This window comes from Mya arenaria, chromosome 6 (assembly GCF_026914265.1).
Source record: "Mya arenaria isolate MELC-2E11 chromosome 6, ASM2691426v1".
In the NCBI taxonomy this organism is placed as follows: domain Eukaryota; kingdom Metazoa; phylum Mollusca; class Bivalvia; order Myida; family Myidae; genus Mya; species Mya arenaria.
The window spans coordinates 74,034,141-74,040,194 of NC_069127.1; the positions used below are offsets into that span (position 1 = coordinate 74,034,141).

General features: G+C 33.6%; 1 long non-coding RNA gene across 1 annotated transcript; it reads left to right on the forward strand.

Annotated features, from left to right (window-relative positions):
* Positions 1-1,287: 1,287 nt before the first annotated feature.
* Positions 1,288-4,557, forward strand: LOC128236601 (uncharacterized). Its single transcript, XR_008261389.1, has 3 exons — positions 1,288-1,390; positions 2,820-2,864; positions 4,502-4,557. It is a non-coding gene; the product is annotated as an uncharacterized LOC128236601 (long non-coding RNA).
* The last annotated feature ends 1,497 nt before the right edge of the window (positions 4,558-6,054 follow it).

Sequence of the window (6,054 nt, forward strand, 5' to 3'; positions counted from 1 at the left end):
TATTAGTAAAACATTTTTATAGTAAAAGTAACCTAAGCCTTAATCCCAGGTGCATTACGACACAAGGTGGTTTACATTTCTGTTACGCTTTGTGACCCTGGCACATATACTTATAAAAAAGTGACAGTTGCACTTTCCAAATCACGACTTTTTAAAGTGACACATGCAGCATTTTTGGCAATATTTTTTTACATAATTGGACTTCCTGTTGTTGTTCTGTTTATTTAATTAGCGCAACTAGGTATCTTTTCTGAAGTTTTTTAATGTTATATTTGTCTAGTTGTTCTTTAGTCATCACTATTTCAATTTATTTAAATCTTTCATGATTTTGAAATGGATCGTCTGTAGCGTTTGCTATGAATCCATGTCAAACATCCATTTCTTTGTATTTAGATGTATAAAACTAAATTAATATCCGTGGTTTGAGGATTGTTAAATGGTGTTACAAGGAATGATAATATTTTAGGCACACCTGTGAACAATCTCTTTGCCCAGATTATCACTACGAGCTGCCATACTTTGTTGTATTTCAGGGATGCGAGATGCAACATATATCCCGATATCAATCACCTAGAAAAGAAGTGCATCGCTAAAACGCGGCAAATAAATGAGGTATAGTACCCGGATTGCCCATATAGTAATGTTTTAAATGTTTTTAATTTGCTGGGAAAATCACACACAATAAGTTGTAAATACAAATATAACAAGCAATTTCTTTTCACACGCGTGAAGACTACATGAGATAAATGTGAAATTCCATACATTATTATGTTGTTGAATAGTATAAGGGTTTAATTGTAATTGTTTATTTTTCAGTTACAAGGGGATATTCAAAATTTGAAAGAAAAACTGGTAAATAAAGACAGGCAGATTGCAGATATGCAGGTAATATGCCGTTAAATCTTAAATGCTTAAAATGGTAAATGTTTTAAACTATTTTGATTAATTATTGACATGTCTTTTTATTGTATCGTAATATTTCCATTTCTGTTAAGAGACCTTGTCGGTGTTCAACTTTTAAAGTAGTGTAAATAAATAAGCATAGGCCCTCTATTTTGTAACAAGTATTTCATTATATATGAACAACCTTATAAAGAACATAAAAAAGGAAAGCACACATGCTTATCTATAAATATTATTCATAAAATGAACATGAAATCTCTGTGAATATACGCCTATACACATTTTTAGAGAGTATTATGTTTTGTACTATTAAAATGTTTATTCAATATTTCCTATGTCGATTTAGAAAAATATGTCAAATTTTGAGGCCATGAACATATATTTCAGGCAAACCAAAACAGAATGTATGCAGAGAATGATAGTCTAATGCTCAAGAGTGAAAATGGCAGAACAGACAGCAGCAAGGGCAAGGGCTTCCCTACCAAAGGTACCGTTTTTTACATGGAAATAAATTATATTCAATGAAGCTCGTTATTTCTCATGATTATTATGTATATGTGCATGTTTATAGCTTCAACTTAAATAACAAAGTCCAAAGCCTCTAACCACATACATAAATGCCGCATCTTATCAACCTAGAAGTAAATGGGGTACCTATTATGACCATATTCCTTGCATTTGTTTTAGCTCGTCTGTTTAAGAAAGATGAGCTTACATCATGAAAACGTGTTAAAGTTGATATATGTGTAAGATGATTGACAAGTATATTATAAATCATATTCCAAAGGGTCAACATTCATAACTCATGTAGTTCTTATTACTAATTTGCATTTTGGTAAAATATCGTTACATCAGCAAACAATGCCAGATTCGATAAGGTTTGTTTGTCTGAAGAAATACAACTTAAAACTAGGCTGAATTCATTTATTACATATGACTGATAATATTTGATAGACATACTTTTCTCCTACCTCAGATAAGTAGATCCAAAAATTTGGCCATGCAGGAAATTAGTATCTTGCCCTCGGGCAAAGATAAAACAAAGACCTGTATGAAATACAGTTGAACACTGCTATTCCGAACACCGTTTATCCGAATTGATCGCTATTATTTTTTTTTGGTCCCGATTTTACTCCTACTTTGTTTAACTAAATTTTTAATCTTTAATCCGAAATCGCTAGTCCGAATTAATCGCTATTCCCAAGTAAAAATTACGGGCCCGATTTGGTATTTCACACCTATTTATCAATTCTTATTTCGAACCTTATCATGTCATAGTTTTTCACACCATACTTCAATTACACTAGGGCATGGGCTTGGGGTGACAATGGAGCACAAATAGCGCTTGTTAAAGAATGAAATTGAGCACGCGTATTTTACAATCATCGATGTCAGAAAATTAGCAATTCATTTAGGTGATGTAGTGTGTATATAATTTCTGGTTAACACAACATGAATATCAATCGAAAATACGCATTGCTCACTTAACCCGCTACCGAATAATCCGTACTATGTTCCGAATGCATACATGTGCTGTCAATTTGTTTTAAACGTTTTATGTTTTAATAAAGAAGTAAAAAAAAACCGAATTATTTGTCATTTAGTACATAATAAATCAACAAATATTTTTGTATACGAAATATCACTCAAACCGAATGTATCATATTGGTAACGTGTAACCGAAATTGCAATCTTCACGACTTAGTATATCACGTCATCTATTATTCGCGAACGCTGTCAATTTTATGAAAGTTGTTAATCCGAAATATCGTTATCCCGAAATATTTTTTGGGTCCCTACGATTTTCAATTAACGGTGTTCAACTGTACTTTTTTATTGTCATAAAGAGTTCCAGTAAAAATACATTTTAGTTAATCGTTATTTTAGTACAGCAGGATTCAAAAATATATTTTCAGACAGCAGAAACTGAAACTTTAGCCGAAGTAGCAGACCATATGACGGTATGTTCAAGTATAAATACAGAAATAACTAGAACTGTAAGCCAAAGGCTAACGAATACCCCCCAACCCTTCCCTGTCTAGGTTGTTTGCCCTGGCCTTAGTTATGGTATCATTAGAAAGCACAAGGCAATACATTTATTTAGTTTATTTAGAATACCTATTACTGAATATAAATATATTGAAAAATGACAAAGGAGTAGGCCACCAAAGCGAATATTACCCCACTCCCACCCACCTCAGGGGAGATAACAAACCTGTTTCTCTCATTTTCACCATAAAGGGGTCATGATGAAAAATGACAAAGGAGTAGGCCACCAAAGCGAATATTACCCCACTCCCACCCACCTCAGGGGAGATAACAAACCTGTTTCTCTCATTTTCACCATAAAGGGGTCATGACTCCTGACAGGATATTCCAAAATGAAGGTGGACGGGTGAATTTGACAGTCTGCCAACCCAATTTCTGTTTACCCACCCCCACCACCTCCCCCCCACACATGAGTACCAAGGAAATAATACAGGTGCACAAAATCACATATACAAAGGTTCACATCATGGTCATGGATAGCTGAAAGTTTGAGAAAAATATATTGAAAAATGACAAAGGAGTAGGCCACCAAAGCGAATATTGTAACAAATTTAAGGCCTGTATGCACCTAACTTCAGGACTTTTGATGGTCTTTTTAAGGACAAAATCAATTAAAGGTCTTTTTAAGGCCATGCAAACATTCTGATTAATACAGGTGCACCAAATCACATATTCAACAGTTCATATCATGGTCATTGACATCTGAAAGTTTGAAAAAGATTTATAGAAAAAATGAGAAAAAATGACCAAGGATTAGGCTAGACAAAGCTGTATAATTTTTGCCTATTTTAACTTATTCAGGGGCCATAATTGGAGACATGATCATGTGATTCACACCACAATCACAGGGGCAAATGTTCTCACCATGGCTAAAAGTTTGAAAAAGATTCATTCAAAAATGACGAAGGAGTAGGACGAACAAAACTAATTTTACCCAATTTAACTCATTAAGGGGCCACAACTCCACTCAGGATCATGTGACTCCCACCAAATTCATGGAGGCAAAGTTTTACATCATGGCCATTAATATTTGAAAGTTTGAAAAAGATTTGCTCAATAGCTTCAAAGAAGAATCCTGGACAAAGCTAATTTTGCCCAATTTAACTCATTAAGGGGCCACAACTCCACTCAGGATCATGCGACTCTGACCAAATCCACGGAGGCACAGGTTTACATCATGGTCATTAATATTTGAAAGTTTGAAAAAGATTTGTTCAATAACGACAAAGATGAATCCCGGACAAAAAAAAACGGACGGACAGACGGACAGACGGACAGACAGACGGACAACCCGATTCCAGTATACTCCCCCCCCCAAACTTTGTTTTGGGGGGTATAAAAAGCCATTTGTCTATTAAAGTATGAAACATTATATAACAAACCATTTGTCTATTAAAGTATAAGACATTATATAACAAATATACTGAGCTTAAAATGATCATTAATTGGATTTTGGCTGTAATGGCAATATGTAGTATACACTGTAATTTTAAGAATACACCACATCTATAAAATCTAGGAAATACTTATATGTTTGGTTCGTCTTCAGGTGGCAGTTGTGGAATATACAAACCAGAGTGTGTATATTGGAGAAATGGAGGGAAACATGATTACCTTTGCCCGTCGGCCAGTCGGAAAACTAACAAGTTCTCTCAACGTAAAAAATAAACAGAGCGTGATTTTGAATCCCTTGGACAAAATGAAAATTAATCGTCGATTTTTAATTGCAAAATTCGAAGGATGTAAGAAAGACAACGTAATACAATTATCGGAAATTCAGATTCAACTTATAAATCAGTCCGTAGCTTCGTATTGTTCCAAACAAGCTTCAGACATCCAAAACCTCATATATTTGGTATGATCATAAATATCAGATAACAGTGTGCCTGTACATATCTTTTAACCCTTGTTTTTGTATTTCAGTAAGCTTACATTGTGTTTACATTTTGTAAATATTTGTACATTTTATGATTGAGTTATTTTTTATATACTTTTGCTTTGCCTTAAAGCCTATTTTATTTTAGTAAGTAAATAATTCAAGTTTCATTTTTTGAACAGAGAGAATCGGTCAATGGCGAAGTCGGGAATCTAGTCTTGGTCTCTCGAGAGCCTTTCCAGTATGCTAAGCTCTTACCCTACATAACTCATTGTTAAAGTTCTTCCTGTGATGGAGTTTTTTTTATTTATCCACTCCTCTGTGCATAAAGCCTGACATATTTGAGAAAGTGCCGTCTTTGGTATTCATGAAATATTACATTTATACCCTTTATTGTCACTTGATAACTGTTCGAAGGCCATCATGCTTTGGCTCATCTACTCTGTGTTTATTATATTTTTTTTCAATTTTGTTTTCATAATTTGATTGTATGAAATACCCCTTTTACAACAACATTTGTGTCCAGCATAAGCTGACTCAGAGTCTGATATAGTGACATCCTTGTAGGAAATATAAATCCACTTTTAAATGTTTGCTATAGGTTGTTTAGCATATACTATAAAGTATTCCGATCAAGAAAATGTCTTGTAAATGACGAGAACGAATGATAGAAGTATTATTATTTTCTTGAATAGATAACTTTAAGCAGATACTTTAGGTTTATTTTAATGATATGGAAAGAAACATAGAACAATAAAAAAGTATTGAACCTGCTCCATGTTTACTGATGGAACATTCACCAATTATGTTAATCATGTTCTCGATGACTTTTTTTATTTAAGCATACTTTAAATGTACAGTGTATAACATACACTTAGTTGTTTGTCATTCACGTTGTGAATAAATTGTTTAAAACTGTATATGTGTTATAACCGAAAAATGTTCAATACTGCTATTCATTTAAATGCCCCAGTCTGAGAGGCAAATAGATTTCACTTGTCTGTCTGTTCGTCGGTTCATTCAGCTGTCACAAAACATTTTGTCACACGTATCTCCGGCAGTAAATTAGCAAGAGTCGTAAAACCAGCATGTCTAGTTTTGCATCTTAAGTTCTATTTGTCTGTTGGCTGTTTGTATGTTTGTCAAATAATCATATTTGTATTTCACTTCATCTGGTAACATCCCCGAATTGTTTTGGTTATGTTACCAAACCTTTCAAGATTTAG